This window comes from Poecilia reticulata, chromosome 9 (genome assembly GCF_904066995.2).
Source record: "Poecilia reticulata chromosome 9, P_reticulata-male-v2, whole genome shotgun sequence".
NCBI lineage: Eukaryota > Metazoa > Chordata > Actinopteri > Cyprinodontiformes > Poeciliidae > Poecilia > Poecilia reticulata.
The window spans coordinates 9,816,607-9,838,168 of NC_088838.1; the positions used below are offsets into that span (position 1 = coordinate 9,816,607).

General features: G+C 38.5%; 1 protein-coding gene and 1 long non-coding RNA gene across 4 annotated transcripts in view; one reads left to right on the forward strand and one right to left on the reverse strand.

Annotated features, from left to right (window-relative positions):
• The window catches only part of ncor2 (nuclear receptor corepressor 2), a 122,752-nt gene extending 101,443 nt beyond the window's left edge, over positions 1-21,309 (reverse strand). For all 3 annotated transcript variants that reach the window (XM_081610510.1, XM_081610509.1, XM_081610508.1), the window contains exon 1: positions 21,063-21,309. The gene's annotated coding sequence lies outside the window, so the exon portion shown is untranslated. The remainder of the gene's footprint in view (positions 1-21,062) is intronic.
• Positions 19,382-21,491, forward strand: LOC145552768 (uncharacterized). The gene is made up of 2 exons (XR_014088864.1): positions 19,382-19,496; positions 20,987-21,491. It is a non-coding gene; the product is annotated as an uncharacterized LOC145552768 (long non-coding RNA).
• The last annotated feature ends 71 nt before the right edge of the window (positions 21,492-21,562 follow it).

Sequence of the window (21,562 nt, forward strand, 5' to 3'; positions counted from 1 at the left end):
AAAAAAAATAAAAAATAGAAAGAAAAGAAAAGGAAAATCTGTGTCAAAAGCTGCTCTTTGATGACAATCCAGTTCAGAGAAGTTCCCTAAAGGAAGAAAACAAGCCCTAATGCAGTCACAAGATCTACACAAGACCGAAGGATGGAAAACTGAGACACAATGAGAGAAATTTGACATCCACTTTGAGGTGGAATGGGACCTTCCAGACAAGAGGCTAAACACATGCACTGGCACTGCTACAGACACCCACAGGCAAGTCGATGGCTCCCAGCCAGCACAGCGAATGAACCCAGTCACCTCACTCCGCTGCTCTGCTCTCTTCTCTTCCACATAGCGGAGGGCCTCAGCCTTCAGCGGTGCGAGCCAATATTTCATCCGCTTACCTCCCCACCCCCTCTCTACGCCCCGCCACCCTCCCGCTCCATTTTAGGAATGGCTGTGGAAATACTAGCACGGAGCACACAGACAGCTTCCAGCCTGCCAAGAAGAGCAGGAGGCAGACTTCAAACAACAGTTTAATTCCACTGACATAAACACTAAATCAAATCTCCGTCTAGAGCGACCTGGTAGCTTCGCAGCTCTAAAAGCTGCACCTCAAAAAGCTGCACCTCAGAAAACGTTTGTTTTTTTGTTTTTGTTTTTAAAACAAAGTCCAATATCTAGAAATATGATCTTGTTGAACATAAATTACCTTCAAAACGGGTTTCAACGCTCTTTGGGATTTTCAGTTTGCCTGCTACGATAGCTCCAGTTCAAATTGAATCGTCAATAAAGTGTCAGTCACGAAAGACTGCTTTAAAGCAAACAAGTTAGCCTGGTGATTATGCGATTTTCCTTGTTACCACTAAAGTGATGGATGGTATACGAGACATTTATGCAGTGGTCGTGAACACTGGCATAAAGAGTTGGAACTGCAAAACATGGCCTGGCAGTATTAGTCATACCTCTGTGTGTGTAAAGTAATATTATTTCAGAAAAACCTGACGACTTTAATCTGCACTTGTATAACTGGCCTAAATCCATGGACTGCAGAAGACTGTAGGCTGCATTCTTTGAATTTTGTCACGTCATTCATTTCACACCTTTGTTTTTTTTTTTTTTTTTTTTTAAATCTGTGTTGTTCCATTTTTGCCAAACATTTTCCATGTATTGTTCTTGCCTTTTGCAGTCCTGTAAATGAGATGCCAGAAAAGGTTTTCTCTGCCTGTATGAGTGATGCGTTACTCCGCTTTTCCCACCTTTGCCTCGCTTACAAGAAAAATAACTTTAGTTTGGAAACATTTCCTATGACAAAAAATAAATAAAAATAAAAATTGCTTTTCTTGTACGGAATGTAAAGCAACAATTCTGCCCCTCCCCCACTTGTTTCAGCACACTGGAGAAAAACACATCTAGGGGTTTAGAAATACTTCTGCTGCCACTAATAGTTTTGAAGGGGGAGTATTACGCAGAGAGAAAACTCGTCAGAGCAACAGAGTGTTTTGTCTAATTGCACAAATTAAAATCCAACTCCTTGTATTCCGATTTGTCATTTTTCCCTCACTTGCCTCGTAAATGTCGCTGTCGCCATCACCAAGCGTATTAAACATTTGTTCGTCCATGTTGCTGACTACAGATGAAAAGTCGCTGACAGATGCAGGCGTGCTAACGAAAGCTAATGCAGCAGTTTTAGGTCTGAGGCTGTCGGCTGTGCGCTCTTTAGCCTTAAGAAAAATCTTGTGGTGAACCAGGTTCTTTCTCAAGCAGATGCGTTTTCTCCGCCGCCACTGAACTTCGCGTCGCAAATATTGCAACGGGCATAATCTGCTTCGCATTTTGAAAAGTGGAGCCATAACTTTGAGCATTTTCCATCGGCCATGCTTACTTTGTTTACTGAACTAGCGGCTGCTAATGTCATTACGCTCTTGCGTGTGCTACGTTGCATTCAGGACAAGCATGGAAAATCCCCCGTTCTTCCTCCATACTGTCACAATGATGTACTTATAAAAGTACTGACCTTATTCGGTTCCCCATTAACTGCAGGCTGGTCTACCTGAGCAGACAGCCCGACTAATTAATCAAGTAATATCAGTTAGTAATAATCATATCACTCTATATAAAGTTGAATAAAGACATTTTGTTTTTTAGGGCATTTTTATTACTATAATAAAAATGCCATTTTAGCTGCAGCATAAACAATTGCTTTTCTGTCCCAAAAGCCATTAGATCATGCTTAACATTTTTATTCTCTTGCATAAATCCTTTGACCCCCCGAAACCATTTCAACTTTCTCAAGATTATTACACGCCAAGTCTTGCGGTCATTCATGCTTCCCATTGCGTGCGTAAAGCCAAACTATTTAGCACACAATGATCTGTCAGATTTTTCTTACAAGCAAAAAAATTTTCCCACATTACTACACATCCATCTTCAATGAGTGCATTGAAGATTGATATTACAACCCTGGCAGAAATAGATGAAGTCAAAACTTTGACAATGCGTAGCCAGTAGTTGTTTTTTTTTACTTTGTTGCAAAAAGAGAGGGGAAAAAAGAGAAAAAGAAACAGGTGTGACAATGAATCACCATGCATGGAATCAGCCTGTAATTTGCATTTCTAAAACAAATACATGTAAAAGTCAAATGATGAAGATGAATGAAGACATAAAGGTCTCAGGAAAGAAATCTGAACACAATATGGAGAATAAAAGAAATGAAAGACAATGGGCAGAAAAAGGGAAAGACATAACTGAAAATACAAATAGGGTGGAGGCAAGATTTACAGACTGACAAAAAGTCAAACATCAAACATTATCAAAACCCTAAACATAAAAAGTTAAGAGTGCTAAGTGTAGATGGTAGATGCCTGGAAGAAAGGAATTTTCAAAAATCAATCTTGAATATGAATTGGCAAAAAAGAACAAAAAGACATAAATGTCGACAGTTATTGATTATCTGAAGCCAACACCTCAGATCAGCACAGAAAGCTGGAAAGTATACACCTGTCATTCTTTCAGGTCAAAGTTTGATGATAAAGTCTCGGAGTGATGATGAAAATTTTCCAGAGTAGTACAACTTTTGACAATTAAAGAAAATATTTACCACTTCCAGGGCAAATGTATGACTCACTTCAAATCCCTGCAGACAGATGCCAAACACAGCTCTTTAAAAAAAAAAACATGTTAAAATGTTAAAGTTACCTAAAACTTATGATTTCTACCAGTAAGCTGACCACAGTAGCTGTGTTTAATCATATCTCTGATTCTGCTCATTTCTACTGATGTTCTCATGTTGTGAAAAGTAACAACACTAAGGTTTTGGGGGGTTTCCAGTCATCTTTAGAGAGACTTTTCTAGTTACCACGATAACAAAATGTTTTTTGATAAATTCCCCTTACGACATCCGGCCAACAGCTGGAGCTAAATTCAACTGAAACTGTATGGTGCAGATTAAAAAGATAGTTTAATATCTTCTAACCTGATCTATCAATCGCTGCACCAGGATGTTAGAAGCTGATTGGTGAATACTGTGTTGCTCATAATCCAAAAACAAATTCTTCAATAGGATTTCTTTTTTTTATATTATTAAATCTTCACATTACATCCACCCACATGTGCAGGTTAATCCGGTTTCCTAGATGTATAATCCATAACGACTGCTGCGTTATATATAAAACAGACTTCCAGAAAACTGGAAATCCTTCCCCATTTTCAAACCGTCACAGGGTCTATTTTTTGCTTTACTTCTCAGTCAAACTGTCACATTGTTCTCTGTTACAAGTTGTACCCCCAAAGATTAGACTTGATATCCCTCCTAAGGACGAACATTAGATGTGAAAAAGGGAAGAATTATGAAGTGATTGAAGTGAAATGGGCTACAAGATTCAGGAGCATAAAAAAAATAAAAGGAAAAAAGATTTGAGGAGAAACATTTGAAGTTTATAAAGCGGTGCCCTAGAGAGCAGAGCTCATGAGCGGAGGGGGCTTCCAGGAATCAGCCCAGGAATGTGGCACCCTGTCAGGTCTCGTAAGGATTTATCTCCCTGGAGCCTCATTACAGAAGGGCCCTGGCAAAGGAGGCTCAGGCTCGCTTACCCTTTTCTTTTACTCAGCCCAGAGCTCAGCAGATAAACAGTCACAGGCATTAAACATGCATAACCACTTGTTAACGGACTTGATTTTTAATACTTTCAGAAAAACACTTTCTCTTTTTTCCTCCTTTAGCCATAAAAAGATAAGGGTCCTGTTTTCCATCACATTGAAAAAGTAAACACTTGTCTGCTCTCACCCAAAGATCTTATCAGGATAAAGGAAGGAGAAAAAATAGATTCATATATTACAGCTTGTACAGTTTCAGCACACCTGATTTCAATTCATCAAATTGATTAACACTAAAGGTGCACCGACTGCAGTTTTCTGGCCGATCGCCGATTACTGATCTTTTAATTCCGATCGAAACCAAATTTTTTTGACTGAAATGTTGCTCAATGTAGCAAGAAAATTGTTGAGTTGGCAACAGTGAGGTCACTATTTTTAATTATAAATGTGCAGACATAACTTGGAGGGCCGGTCTGTCAATGTCAAGAAAAATCAAAGTGCTGGGGACTTTTTCGCCAGTAGACAGTTTCAGCTGGTCTGATGAGCAGCAGGTTTCCACAAACGACGTTTTCTTTTTACAAATTAGTCAATTAGGCATATTCAATTTACTGGTACCAAAGTTCAAAAGGCTCTAAAGGGGAAAAAAATAAAAACATTTCCTTTAAACAGTCGTAATTAAATACTTTTGATGAGATAGGGGGAGTTGAGTGCCCAGAGTTTTACTGGAGCACATTTCACAACCCCTGTCCCAAACTCCTAACATTTATTGCTGCACACCACCAGCCAGCTGACTGAAAGAAAACCTCTGTGTGTTTCCTTTGTTCAGAAAAAAAGGAAAAAACATCTGGTTGGATACATTTCTATTCACAAACACTTACAAACTAAAAGAGCATCTGCCATCATTCCTGTTAACACAACGTTGTTTTAAAAGCTTATGTTATTCTACAGACACCAGAATAAAGTTTGCTATTCTGTAAAATGAGTGTTTGAAAGCTAGTTTCAAAATGAGTGGATGATTAGTCTACCTTGTGCAAGACAATAACTTCAATAGCTCATCAAAAAACAGAAAATATTAATAGCATAAAAGGCTGAACTAAAAACTCAAAAAGGCAGGGACAGAGAAATTTTTTAAAACTTTTATAACATTTTTCCTATCCATCCATCCATTTTCTGCCACTGATCCGGGGTCGGGTCGCGGGGGCAGCAGCTTCAGAAAGGAGGCCCAGACTTCCCTCTCCCCAGCCACTTCTTCCAGCTCCTCCGGGGGAACCCAAAGGCGTTCCCAGGGCAGCCGAGAGACAGTCCCTCCAGCGTGTCCTGGGTCTTCCCCGAGGCCTCCTCCCGGCGGGACGTGCCCGGAACACCTCACCAGGGAGGCGTCCAGGAGGCATCCTGGCCAGATGCCCGAGCCACCTCAACTGGCTCCTCTCGACAAAATTTTGAAAAGAAAATTTTTCCTAGTTGTATTTAAATGCATTTACATTCATAAATTGTACTGTAATTAGGGTATATACATCAGTATATAAACAGGGCGCATCAATAGTGTCAAATATGTAAAAAAAAAACAAAAAAAAAAAAACAAACATTAAGTTCTGTAAATCATAAGCGTATTCAACATCTAGCTAATATTAATCTCTGGGGGAGGGTATAAAAAAAATGAATCAATAAGCCTGCTCTTTATTTTACATTTTATGCCAAATGCAGAGTTTTCAAACACAGAAAAAGGTTATCGCAGTTTAAAGTTTATACCATCATTCATGGCCTCATAAAAACACAGGAGACAAACAGTTCAGTATCAGGTCAGTGGCTTTTAACATCATCAAACTGTAACAAATATCATTATACATGTCACCCAACCCCAACTATGTTTTTCCTCAGGAAGAGGCTGCTGTCATGTGGCACCGTTGACCCAGTTTCAAATTTAAGATTTACGTGACATGACACACCATTTCCAGATAAATCATGGTGTGATGAACTCGTATTCAACATTTAGCACTATTCGCAGCAGCAGAAGCTAAACTACACAAAACACAATGAAAAGAGAGGAAGTTTAAGTACAACAGCCGGTGAAATTGGGAAAGTAGCACAGTTCATTTACAAGCAGAAGGAAGTAACATCCACTGCTTTCTGGTAAACCTACGAATACTGACGGCACAGAATGTTTCCTACACACGCTGGTTACCGAAGGGAGGGGTGTGTGTTCAGGTTCCAAGAAGAACGCAGAAACCAACTTAAAATCAAATCCAATCAAATCACGATTTAAAGTAAAGTAGACTTCCGTCCCCACCCAAATGAAGTGCAAAATTAGGTGACGGAGAGTCTGTAAAAACGCAGCAGGTGACATAATTATTGGCTGTTTCAGCTTGATATATAGCGCAGCTGCAAGCATGCAGGTGGCTGGCGCATTACCATTAGGGCCAAACATTTGACAGAACATCCTCACACCTCTAGGCTGATCTAGCTTTTACCTTTGCTCAACTTTCACAAAGGAAACCTGTGGTCACAACAAACAAATTGGCAACTCAAGACCTGTTGTGGGAAAGGTGAACAGCCACAGTTAACTCTGACACGGACAAAACCCGTCTGTTAGACAGAGGCACGGTCGACGCTTTAAAAACCGCAACCTGTCTCACCGTTTGTAGTTCAATCTGTTCCAACGCAACTTCCTCTGCACAAACATCACAGGCACTGGCAGTGAGGACGCCGAGCATTTCTAGACATGATTCTGAAACCGATACTTCAACGACAGGTAGAGGTTTGACAGTTAGGTTTGGAAAGACGTGTAGAAAAACTGGTGTCAACTTCAAAAATGGGGCATTTCGATTACGCAATATATGTATGTGTAAGCCTGTCGCAATAAGCAATAAAAATCAATCACATGATGAATAGTAATAATAACATCCATTTCCATGACTGTTTTATTTGCGTCTTTCTCTCTTCCTACTAAAGGCTGGATGACAAAAGGTTTCAGCCAGAAGTCTTCGTCTAAAGCCCCTTTTGTGAAATTTTGTTTACAAGAACTTTAGTACCCGTTTTATTAGAAGTTAAATGTCTTATAGTTTCAGTGTTAAATGTTTGTTAGGAATTAAAATGTATTGATCTGAGAGAGGATTATTATGCCGTTACCATTGTGGATTCAAAAACAATTTTATCGTTTATCGCATTAATTTCTGGTACATTTTATCATCTGACATAATTTATGGTGCAGTAATAGATGGTTTAATAAAACAAGTTTCTTTCTCTAATGAGATTCCATGATGAAATAGGTGAAAGGTAACTGTAAGTAGGTCACATAATTTGTTTTAAATGGATTAGATAAGTAGCACATTAAATATTACACAATAGTCCTAAAATATGTTCAACTATGAGAAAAGGAAATAATTCAAGTTCATTAAAGTTTGTGTTATAGGGTAGCATAGCATTTACAATTTTTCTATCAATAAAAAAGCAATACAGTAAGTTAGAAAGATTCTATAGATTAAAAAAAATGCAATCATGAAAGAACCCTTGAGACATATGACCATATGCTTTCATCAAGTTGACAACAGATTTATGGCGGTGTGTTGAGGGTGTAGCGGTTTGTAAACGAAAACTCCATTTGCACGCCTCAGAGCTTTTCACCAAATGAAAAGCAAGAAAAGGGAAACGCAAAAGAGGATTTGGTTTTATGGAGCAAAAAAATTTAGGTTTTTAGTGGATGGGGGGTTTAAAACTGCGTGTATTTTTCTGCTGTGTGCATTTTATTTTATTTTATTTTTTTTATTAAGATGTGTTGGATTAGTGGACCATATAGCATTAAGCTTAGAGCTGCACAACATTAGAAAATGATCAATACTGTTACTGTCTGCATTGGATTAATTGCAGATATAGACCCTGGATAGTGACGAGTCCATCCTGCTTCTGGGAAAATAATCAAATTCATTGCTTTTATTTCAACAGCAGTGTTTTATAGAATCAGCTGCAGCCAACTGGATTTGTTGATTTGGCAAAGAAACAAAGTAATTGTAGTTTCTGACTGACTTTATTAAAACATCACAAAAAATATTACCACCTTGATTACAGCACTTCTATAAACAGCCAACATTTATTGCAGTCCACACAGTTCTTGGCTATATTGATTTTGGGCCTGGGGAGAGTTAAAGGAAGGCACTTTTTAAACAAGTTACCAGGGTCATACTGAGGTTTTAAAAAGTTGTGGTCTCAAAATTGCTAAATAAATTACCATCCAATAAAATGTCTTTAACGAGATTCAAGGCCAGGTGAGTTTATGTTTACAGCATCATTCATACACCGGGCAGTCCAAAGTGAGTTACACTAAATCAAATGAGACGCATAAAAATAAGAAGGAATAAAAAGAACACTTTGAAAAACATTGGATAAAAGTAAACAAATATTAAAATGCCTTTAAGTGTTGAATCTCACGCTTCAATCACCCAGTGATTGTGCAAGCAGTTCATTATCGAGACTATTTGATCAAAAGCCGCAGTAAACAATGTTTACAGTCCTTATTTAAAGGGAACCAACAGTTTCTTCACAATTAATTCAATTGAAAAATACATAATTTAATCCCAAATGGGGGATTAAATGTCATCATCAAAGTATCTTCAAAGAATCATTGTGGATGGTGATGCTGAGGGCAGGAAGATATTCCACAGTAACATGCCCTGGCTGACACCGTACGCAGTTGGCAAGCTATGCTAACTGGAGATGCTAGTCTGCCAGTGTCTCGCAAATCGAGTAAATTCCGATTTTTAGAGTCATGATCAAATTCATTAGTGGTTTTCAATGAATAAACAATTTTTAATTCAGAAACCTGTTTTTCCATTCAGACAGTTTAGAGATTCTGCTTTATTATGACGGACAAGACTGTTTATTTAAATCAATTTGATAATATTGCACACTGCAGTTAATTGCATAAGATTATATTTAAACAAAAATAGGTTCGTGCATAGAACTCTAACATAAACTACCAGCATAGGTTAGCTTAGCTCACTGTTTTTTTTTTGTTTTGTTTTTTTTAACAAAATAAACATATTTTAGCATCAAAGTGAAGGTGTGGGAAAAAAACAACTAGAAGTTTCTTTAAAAAACAAAGTTGTCAACAATGTTGGCTAATTAAAATATCCAGAAAAAGAATCGATTCCAAGTAACAGGGCTCCCAATTGAAAACACGCCAGCAGAGTTTCCATTTGCGACATTAACTAGCTCACCACTCTGGGCTGTATCTCACACTGGGTGTCTGGGTGTTCCCAGTTCACTGAAGAGCTACCAGCTGGAAGTCACTGAAGCATGTCTGTGACCACCACAACACTCATCGCCCTCGGTGCAAAGAGAATGTATGTTGTGGGAATTCCTCCCTGGAAAGTGAAAGCTTGTAGGATCAAGATTTTGTGGATACCACAAGAAAAAAAAAAGGTGTAATGTTTTTCTTTTTAAATGCTGTATAAATCTCAATCCAGCTTGCTTCAGCACAAACATAAAGTGCAAAGAATTTTCTTTTCTTTTGGGACTAATGAACAGGGACATTGGCGGTCTGGCTGTACAGTACCTACCAACGCAGTTGTCAAGCTGTATCTGTGATGTACACCAGACCCCCAAACTGTGTTTCCTGCACAACCTACATTCCCTTCCCACCTCAATAACACTGCGTGATGGCACATACAGTTAAAAATAACGTCTGTTATTGCAAGATTTAAGCCAGCGTCTAAAACGAATAGCATGTTTTCTGAATGTAACCATTTATTAGAAGCCATTAGCAGTAAATTATGACTTTTACAACATTTTGAACAAACTTTTAGCTTTAAATAACTTATTCAACAAAAAGAAAGTTATGCTGAGCTTCTCGTTGAATAAGTAACAATACCGCGGTATTTAAAACCAAAAACTATTATAGACAATGTTTATATAAGAGTTATTCCTACTACTTCAAGAAAAAATGTTAACTACAGCATTGTAATCAAGAGTTCGACACAAACTTAAGCCAGGACACAGAACAAACAATCCCATAATTTGGTTGTAATTTTCAAGTAATTATTGTGGAGAATACGCTACCATTTTGGCTCCTTAGAGAGCAACAAAAGCACAAGAAGCTAATATTAGTCTGATTAATTCATTAAGCCATTTGCTCCCATAGTCAGCCTGCAGTTGGCTGCTTAACAGACGTGCAGTTTCTAGCTTGCCAGCAATAATTTTAAAATAGTGTTGCCTTCAGAATAAATACAACTTCTTTAGTTAGCAAACCAAAACTTCCACTTAACTGATTCTTCCACTCATGTAGGCAAGAAATAGCCACATAAAGCAGTAGGTGGAGGAGGGGCAATGCTGCCGTACCTTCTCTGACATCTCAAAAGTATAATATAGTCACGATAACAAGCAATTTGGGACAATAATTCTGTTTGTATGAAGTGATACCAGCACTTAGTCTATGCATAACTCAGTGCCTTCGCTTCCCATAATCATGAGGGAACAGTATCAAAACACCTGTTCACACCGACAGCAGGAAAACACTTTGACCCTGACAAGGGTACCTGTAGGGCTACCACAGGTACCACCAACTCAACTTTAAGACTTTTTAAAGACCATTATGAACTGAAATTAAGACCAATATCTGCACAGAAATGTGCAAACTTTGTCTTGCAAAAAGGTGAAAAGAAATTACATTTACTCAGGACAGACGCAAAAAAAAAGCTAGCTAGCGAGCAAGAGAAGTTATCTTAGAAGCTAGTAAGCGGTAGCCTCAACTTCTCAAGTCGAGATGTCTGAGTGCAACTCAAACTTTCGTCTGACAAAAAAGTCCAGCGAGAGAAAATAAATAAAAAGCCTACACAAGATTAGCCCTGTCAAGACAAAATTTAAGACCTGTGATAACGGCCAACTTACTTTTTTTAAATTAACTTAAGGTATTTTAAGGACTTAATTTTAGATGCATGAAATCAAGACTATTTATCATTTGAAATAATTGCCAGCTGATAACTAAATCCATAAGATTATGTTTACTGTGAACCTGTTCCATGACTGCTGTAGTTAAAACTAGCTCTGGCTGTCTGTCCTTCCAGCATGTTCTGCAGTGAGGCGATACCCTTGACATGAAGCGCCGATGTCCTCGTTACATCCTAGGCCTGGGCTTCACAGTTGGTAAACACACTTTAGGATGACTGAGGTTTCTGCCCCAATATTACCAGTGAGCCACAATGTCAAAACTAAGGTGTTAACTGCATAGGTTTTTCCCCCTTGTTTGAAAAAACACATTGCTTAACCTCTAATTAATTAAAATGAATACATTGAATTTCTAGACCAATCTTTTGGTCTCAAATTTTAAGGGTGGCTGTGTGATAATTCTGAATACATTTAATGTTGAGTTCAAAGTATTTTTATTTTTTAAGCATTTCACTATAGAGGTGTGCAGACAGATTCATCTCTCTTCCTCTTAACACATTGACGGAAAACTTATCTACGAGCCTGTCCTCTCAGTCCGAGCATTAAATCAAAGCATAATCACTTCCTGGATAATTGACTTTTCCCCTTGCCTAGTGAGCAAGGGGAAACGCGACTTATTTGATTTGTAAGCCACTTAAAGTGCTTACTTCTCACAAAGAGCCTCGAATAATAAATGGAGCGACTTTCCGAATGTCGCACATTTATTCCTAAATCGAACTGTACGTTCTATGCAGATATTCTAAGCATAATCCCTGCAATAAACACCGAGCAGAGTCTGTGTGCTGAAACAAACTGTGCGGTGGCCACTGAAAGCAGATCTCTACAGATCACCTAACAGCATTCTCATCATACTACCTCAACACACAAATCCTCAAACTGACACCTAGTTATGCAAAGCAAGCAGACAAGTTTCAACATCAATCAAACTCAAGAGTCTTCCAGTGATATCCTTGTGTAGACACAAAAAAATTGGTGTGAAAGTTTGCATTACAAGCATGAGGAAAGAACACAAAGTATACAGGAAACAAGGTCGTATTTAAAAAGTGCTTGCTATTATACTGAAAGGGAGTTGAACTGATCAAGTTATTTTGGTAAATCATTGAGCTAACATTAGCTTAAGGAAACATCCATCAATCCCTCTAAAAAAAAAAAAAAAAAGGAAAGGTGAGAAATACCACCGGGTGCTCACACAATCTTCGTCTTTAAACAGAGCAGACCAAAACAAATATTGCCAAAATAAAGTTATGCTGACAACAGGACCATTTTTACAGCCTGTTTGCTGCAAGTGATGGAAGTAAAAGTGTGAACGATTGGGTCCAGGGGAAAAGTTACGACCTCCTGTAACGATAAACTTGCACAGCAACATCCAGTGGACAACAATGAAAGAAAAAGCTGAACTGACTGGTTATTAAGGGGATTTTGTAGTTGACGGAAATGACAAAAGAACATCGCTCGCTTTCAATGTGTTAAAACCAAACTCTGAAGTTGCTCCTCAGACCTGAGAGCTATATGGTCCTCTTCAGTTAATTTTATAAACTTTTGTCGTTTGCTTTTATCTATAAAATAGATTTTATGGGAACAAAAGGCAATCCTGTGGCCTACTTTAATATAAAAAGTAGCATTAACATCATTAGAAAGCTTTTGATTGTCCTATTCATGTATATGAAAATACATACGTCTGTATTTATTTTAATTTACCACCTAATCATGTTAGGATTGAAACGATACAGTCAGATTCCAATGCAGGTTTCAGCTGAAATTTACAGGATCTCTTATTGTTTATAAAGAGTTGGTGTAAAATACTCTCTCTAAAGAACAAAAACACTTAAAATGTCGATTTGCTGTTAGAATAAAAGTTTCCTGAACTTCAAAATGGGATTTAAAGACTCAGGATAAAATTATCTCAATTCACTTTATTCTATCAAAGCAGCTTATAAAACTCAGCCCAGACTCACTAAAAGCTGTAAAATGGTTTCACAAGATGTCGTACCACAAGGTTTTGTTACATTCCTAGCCTCAGCATCAAGGGTGATATCATTACCGCCACAAATGAGAATTTCTATTTCATTCTTGCTGTATTTTTTGTTCTTTCTGAAACTTAACAGTTTGAAACTCATAACAGAAGAGGCAAAAGAACAGGCTAAAATCTTAGCTTCACACCATGACACTCCAGCTGCAAAATAGAAATTAGATTAGATTGAAAAAAAAAATATGTTGTAGCATGGAAAATGGGAGTGTCCTCCAAGACTGAGGGAGCGGCAGTCACAACCTTAGCAGGTATGTATTTCAGCAGCTCTTGTGGTATTGAGAAACCAACTTTATCGCAGCCCCATGAGTTCTGACTTGTGGGATTCTCAATACTTCTAAGTGTAGCTGGAGTCTTCACCAGCTCATATTTCTGTCGCTCTCCATTCACCTTAGAATCATTAGAAACACGTGGCATAGGAGTTGCCAACACAAGTCACAAATCAATACACAAAAACGGCATAATTACGACATAGACCCAATCAAACGTTGACTGATATTACGCCCCCGTCCAAAGACATTTCTGGAAATAACCATTAAGGCTCCGATGTTCGCCTCCTGATATCTGCTGACCATCTTGTCGATGTAGCCCCGACATTCAGCTCCTCCATTCTTGGCGCCAAGAAATAAAACTGAAGAGTGTACTAGTCTACTGTGGTGACCTACTTCCTCTGCACTGCTACTTAATTATTCAAGAGCTTTGAAATGTTCTTCTGTATGGCAGCATGCAACCCGAGTGCCTCTGTTTGTCGCCCATGAAAGCGGCAGCACAGATCTTTCCATTTGTGCATGAGAGGATGCCAGGCAGCGTGTACATTGCGACCGAGTGCGTAATCAAGCTTTATTGCCCGGATACCTACAAGTATCGCTCCCGGTTCGATTTGATTCAGAAGGCTCAATGATGAATTCTGGTTGAATTATTGACAAAATGGCTCAGACAGGTAGACGTTATGAAATTTGGGCCAGGGTTGATGCCAACGGGATGCAGAGAACCAAACCGAAACGTCACTGATCAAGTCTGCATGTTACACCTCCCAACAAAAGCGCACAAGTCTGTAATTAAACCTTGACATATTTCATCGTCATCCATACTTTCTCTGCAAGCTCAGCAGCCCTGAGGCGCATGCCCTTGGCTGCCACTACTAGCACAATTTAATATGAAAAGAAATTAACGCGTTCTTAATAAAAACCTGAAATAGGAGACAGAAATGGGGCCCATAGCTGTAGCCTAATCACAAACAAGAGTAATGTCCTATAGCATGCTGTCATCTGCATTGCGTAACAGAGTCGAGTAAATCACTTACCACAGAGCCATTTCTAATCTCTGCTAAGCTGGTATTTGGCACTCATTTGCACGGTTCGAATATGGGTGACTGGTTTTAATAGCAACTTCTCTTCATCGCAAAAGAACTCAAAACCTTATGTGTAAAATAAGACTTGCTTCAAATGACACAACTAAGGACACACTGCATTAATTGAACAGGAGAAGTTTAAAAAAATTGTCTCAGAGCAGCAAGGTTTCTAATCTGGCTTTATGAAGCAAAATCTTACAGTCAGCCAGAGAGAATTGTCTAATGGTTTTATAACTTTAAAAAGGTGAAACCAAGAGCCTGATTGAACTGAACTTCAAGTAAGCACTGCTGCAATCTGTGTCCCACATAGAGACAGCAATTTCTCTAGTACAGCTTCTGATGGATGCTTTTCTGGTCCAGCAGGTCTGTGTGTACTACCTTATCAGTGCAAAAATATTGACACAAGACAACCACAATTAAAAAAAAAAAAAAAAAAAACCAGAAGTAATTCAAAATATCTGAATTTGCCTTGCTGTACGAGTACAAGCCTTTTCTAAAGCTGCAGTATGAAACCTTTATAAAAAATTATGGTTTTTACAGAGTTGAAACCATCACTACATTCAATGCATTTTTTCACAGACAAATCTGTGAAAAATTGTCCTCCTTTGTCTAAAATAACTTTTCCACAGGTTGTCTGGTGGCAGCTTTAAATTTTATGTTAAAAAAAAAACTATGTTGTTTATAAAAGTTATATACTGGAACTTTAAACCAGCTGACCAGAAGAGCGGCAAACAGAAAACATTTGATCTAAAATCCCTATCAAAATGAGAGAAAACCTCTGCTGTTTTAAAACCACACCTTTTTTTTTTTTTTACAACTTTGCTACCAGCAAATAATAATTTAGAGAAAAATAATGGGTACGGGGGAAAACTAGACCATGGTACAGCTTCATGTTCTTTGAAATTCTGGTCTGCTTTACTACTAGCGTGTTGAATTGAGTTTTCTGGAGGAACAGATAAATTCTCGGCTGCTTTTGAGATCAACACCATGACAGATGTAAAACCACTCTGACCTCCAAACCCCATTAACCCGACATGCCCCGCCCCTCTGAGGGCTCCTTCCTAACTATAAGAACAGTGTTGAGGCTGGAGGCTGGTCGGCCCACACTGGGGACGACGTGGATTATGCATTAACCAGTACGAAAGATGATTAGTTATCTGGTCAGAACCACAGCCTTTCCATTTTGCCACAACACAAAATAACACACCTGCTCATCTTCAGCCCACTTGTTACCACCAGAGCTCATCTAGCGTCGTGTGCATTTCAATAGCCCTTCGACTACGAGTAATATGAGATGCAGCAACAGCCCTGTTTGATCATAATGTGCTACCACATTGAGTCACACACACACACAACATTCCTCAGAAACAGAACCTCCCAGGTGCATCCCACTAATGAGCAAGATCCATGCTCAATTCATAACTGAAGTGTGGATTTCACACACATGCGGTTACAGGAGGTCAGCCTGCTTTGTGACAGTGGGAAAGACACTATATCTATAGATACATTAGGATTACGACGGATAGCATGTAACTGAAGCAAACTCCAAATATGAGAAGATTAACGCCTCTAATTAAAAGCAAGATTGAGATTGGAAAAACCTTTGTAAAATATTTGCTGAACTAAAGAAAAGACTTGGAATTGCGCTTTGGTTCCAAATCCGTTTTAATTAGAAAATAAAATGATCGAACAGTTCAGTTACTGACGACCTATTCACATTTTTTTAAATGAGAAAACGTGGAGGTCTCGCAGAAAGCATGAAGCAACAATTCTTATCCCTCTTCATCTCAAACACTCGCGCAAAGTTTACACTTGCTTGCATACACCAGGTGAACCTGAATCTTTATAAAAACCAAATAGAAACCAATGCCAGTTTATCCTTCACCAGGGTTATAGTCTTAATAACTATTTAGAATGTAACAGCTTCAAATGTAGAAGGGAAAAAAAAGGCTCAAGAAACCATAAGAAAAAGAATATTTCCTTTGGAAGAAGAGCTGTACGAACAAACCCTCAATACACAACATTTTCATACAGTTTTTACCCCCTTTGGATTTCAACAGCTCTGGGTCGACTCACCCATGTGGAAAACGCATCGACTGTAAATTGAAAATAAAGATTTACTAAACAAAATTTAGCAATTTGGTATAAATATTAGGACCAGAAACAATCCTCATAAGCAAACCATTCAATAAGCAATCATATTGCATCATTTTTTCCCCCCCAAAGTTGAGTATTTTAATAAATAGCGGAGTTAAATAACCATAAAATACACATCTCAAACACAAGTCAATTCAACTATATTCAACTACCATTGACTGTGAGCAAGCTGGCTCCCCCGATTAGACCAAACCTCCTAGTTATTGCAGTTCTACATGACATATTCACACACCAAACTATACGTATTTAGAGATGGAGAATTACTTGAAATTGTCAGTTGTCAAAATAACATTTTAGTTTTTACAAATAGCTCATTTCTAACTATTCTGAGTAAACGCAGTGGGTGACTTGCCCAAGACATCATACTGTGAAAAATAGTTGCCGACTTGAGTCAAGCAAGTATGTGACCTAAAAGAAGCTGAAAACAGCAAATACATGACACACACGAGCGTGATCTCATTTTGTGGTTCCTCCTTTCCCATCACAGCTGTTGGGCTGTCGTCATCTTCATTACAGCGGCGCAGATGGAACGACCCAGAAAAGCCAACATGGTAAAATGAGGTGAGGAGACTTCTTGATAACTCTATATGCCTCAAAATAACAGTTTATCGTGTCGTTTTTTGCCCACAAAAAACTTCTGTTCCCCAGCATCATCGATAGTGTGGGAAAAGCAACAACAAAAGAATGATTTACAAAACAAAACCTAGCAATTTGGTATAAATATTAGGGCCATAAACAGGCGCTGCCATTTTTCAAACAGTGCACCTGGTTCATGTTTCAGGCCCGTTTATGCAGGAGCCAAAAACATGTGTGGCCATAATGATTTCGTTTGTAGGTTTCTTCGTCAAATGTTTAAAAATGAAATCTAAATGATAGATTTGGTTGTTCCTTTGTGTGAGGATTTGTTGCTCGGAAAGGGAAACAAAATCCGCTTTGCGTCACATTTTGGCACAGAAAACAATTCATGCGTGTGACTGATCGTGTGTTTCTGGTTACGGTGGAGGAAAGGGGGGAAAAAAATGTATATATAAATTATTGGCCAATAATTGCAAAACCAAAATAATTCAGTTGTTAGGCAACAACAGGAAGTGCTTCGGCTGAGCAGTTTTGCTGTCAGTGTTTAAAGCATTACTTGATGCAATGACATTTACCCCACAACTAGACACCAGCTGTTTATTGGTATCAGTGGACCCCTTTAAAAAACTGTAAGAACAAACTGTTCTTACAGTGTAAACTTTTTTTAATGATGTTCCAGAGAAAGTGTTGGAGTGAACAGACTTCTCTTTAGCTGTATGGAGCACAGAGTAGAGCAGCAACGCTACTCCCACACTTGCACATTTTAAACTAAAAGAGCACCACACATTACTCTTACCAAGATGACATTTGGCTACGACTGGCTTCAACCGTCAGCAGACAGCCCAACTAATTAATCGGCCAACGACAGCTCGGTAAACTCCCAGTTTTAATCGAAACAGAAACTTAAAAATATTACGGTTTGCACATTTCCTGGAAACTTAATGCTGGATTATATTTTCTGGCTTCTTATTCTATGTCTTCCCAAGTCAAAATATTAAAATAAATGTCATAGCATGGTAATAATCCACATGTTAAATTGTGTTATCCATTTTCGCGGGTCAATACTATGAAGTGTCAGTATTTTTACTCCGGTCATCAAACAGAAGAGTCTCTTTCCGCCTCATGCTTCCCAAAACACAACTCGGTTATCCCCACTGTGCTGGCTCTACTTGTCTCATTAGTTGCTAAGAAAAGTATTTTTTGTGTGGAGTATTTATTTTCCCTTTAACAAACACTAACAACTGGTCTTACTGTTCCAGTTCAGCCATGTTTTTTTTTCTTTGATTAGTGGCTTGAACTATGAATGGATGCTATAAATGTCAGAGACAAAAAAGCGCACTGATCAAACCTGACATTCCAAGCTGCCGTGAATAAACGTTATGTCAATACATTTTTAAAAACTCACTGTCTAGTGTCTCACAACATGGGATTTAGTCAAAGTTCTGTTGTTTAGCAGGTCTCACAAGCTGCTGCTGCCATGCTCACACTGTCACACAACAACACTGTGTTGTACAGGCTTGCTAAAAGGACGTGCTGCAATGTATTACAAACTAGTGATAACCAATTAAATACATTGTAGAAATCAAGTCAACATGAACATTTTCAGCAGACAAGGGAATTTGGTACGTCAGGAAGGTTCGGCTGCCATCAGTGGTGAACTCCAGACGAGCTGTACGTTTGAGACAACAACAGCGGATAAAGTGTTTTATTTGTGACAAATTACACAAATTGGAACAGGGATTTAAAAAGTTCAACGTTTTAAACTGAGTGGGTGTTCATTTCTCAATGAACAGCCTTTAAACACAGAAAAACTGTGTTTAAATTTAGAAATTTGAACAAAATTCCTAAATTACACTAAATTTATACAGTATTCATAATTGTTTGTTTCCCTTTGTAGCTGCAGTCACAATTTAAATTCTCTGGGTTTTTTGCCTTATATCTTCCACTTACAACATGCTGAATAGCCTTTTATATAAATAAATAAAGACTTCTTTTGATTTATTTACGTCATGTTCGCAAGACAGACCTCTATGTTAATTCATACTTTGACCCACATCTAATCTTTCCTTTTACACACCTTTTAATTTTGTGACATGTAAGAAATGCCTAGATTTGCCAGTTCAAAAGAAATTCCCAAAAATACACCTATTTTTTTATTTTTGGATTCAACAAAAAAAAATTAGACAAAATATTAAGGTGAAAAGTATGATGATTTATGACGGCTCTATAATTAGGTGTTTTGCTAGGAGCAAATCTGCAGCTGCTGTTTACACTCAGCTGCAGTGATTGCGCTACTGATTGCTCCATGCCCTCAAAAAGATTTTTTGATTTGCGACCGCAGGTTGCATTCTCAAGAGTTTCCAGCGGCAACGCACAGTAAGTATAACCAGAATACCATTGATTATCTTCTGCTTTTTCTTCCCCCTCATTCCTGTTAGTAGCACAGCTAGGGATTACCGTTTGAAGTTTCACTCTGATAGCACCATGAAGGTTTTTCCAGAAGATCTGCTAAATGATTTAAACTCAAGAAAATGTGCAAGCTAGTTGAAAATCTGTTGATTTAATATGAGAACAAGCTTAGAAAATTGGAAATAGTATTCGATCTATATTTTGGAGTATTTTCGTAATGTTTATGTTGGATGGGGGGAGGGGGACTTTTGGATCAAAGCAGAAACTGAAGATGTTTTTGTTTAAAAAGGGCGACTAAACTGACATTTATCATAAATCACAACAGGGGCAGGACATTCATGATAAGATGTGCCATGATCACACGTTTAACATTTTGCTGCAAATCAGACTGCCTCAGAATTTCAGTTCTTTAAACCGCTGTAGCCATCATAACCTTTGCTCTTTTACAAATATATTCCTGGTGTAATGTAAAAAAATATATATCTTTTTCCAAGTGAAATCGTTCGTTTTGACATGAAGGTCTTCTGAAAACTGTTGTAGCATGCCCACTAAGAGGTATTATGTAACTAGTGTCCAGCAAGTGCAATAATAACTGCTGCTTGAATGAGAGCCAGAATGTTGACAACAGTGTCCATGCAGCTAAATCAAAACATATTCTTTTTCACATTTCACTCCAAGCAATAGAGAACAGCATCTGTGATTCCTATTGCGGCTCGACGTTAGCATGTCAGCATTAAATCGGTTTTGAAAACCACAGTACATTTCCGACAGCCATCCAGTGTACGCGTTTAGGCATCAAATCTGAGATAACCACTCAACTGATGTCTACTTCTATCTTACGTCACTATATTTACAATTTACTACAGCCATAAATCCAAACTTATTACCTGCTAAGTAAATTTTAAAAAATAAACTGAATTCGCCTTCGACCACACACGAAAGACAAAGTTCATTGGGTGAACTCGTGTGGATTCTTTGTTTACAAACTCGCACTCAACGTTATTTTGTACATCCTAGATAGCAAGCTAAGCTATTTAACCAAACACAAATACAAACTGGGGCATGTTGGAAAGTTGACAGTACTTTTTTACGGTGAATATTACAATTGTTGTTTGCGGGGTGGTGTTTTTAAAGAAACAAATGCAGCTGTTTAATTATTTCTTTTCAAGAACAGAGGCGCTAGCTCCTCGGCTGCTCTGACAGCTAGCCTGCCTGGCTAGCACTTTAGCTATTTGCTAGCTTAGCCTAGCCATGTAGCACGTGTTTGTGATTTATAAAATAATTAACGAGCTGACGGTGATCAGCTAAACGAGAAGACTGTTAGTGTCCGAGGACCCAGCTGATTTAGCACTTTGTAGACGCTTCAATTCCACTCGGTTTAATGCAAGGCGCGGTTATAGCGCAACGCACAGACTCAGAAAAAGGTCAATAATGCTATGTATGTTTGTTCTCCAAAGAATAGCCGGACCCCGTCATCCAACAACAGAGCAGACCCCCAAACCAATGGACAGCCAGCAATGGAAGCTAACTAACCTTAGCGGCGGGGCAGGAGACACCATTCGGTGGTAACGACGTTCAGTAGGTAACGTCCCAATCCTCGTCAATCGATCCAAAGTGGCTTAGAGGTACACTTGCTTCGACGGAAAGTCTCGCCCCAGAATTAATCCACAAGAAAGTGTTGTTTTCGTTTTCATTTGCTCCGTTAGCGGATTTCTACGGTGTCGAGCCAGTTCCTGCACACAAGTAATGCTACTCCCTGAACCGCTGCTGCTCAGACCATTGCGGGGCTGAACCGCCTCTCTGGTTCTCAATAGGTCCACGGGCTCCATCGCTCCTCCTCCTCACTAGAGGATCACGAATTCCCATTCCGACAACAAATTCACCCATCAATATGCGCGCAGTTAAAGCAAGTGATTATTATTATTTTTATTTTTTTTTACAATAAAAAATTCAAAATGCTTATTTCTCTGAACTCATTGTTTTGTGCATCTTAATTTTTTTATTTTTTTGGGGGGGGGTTGTCTTTGAATAAA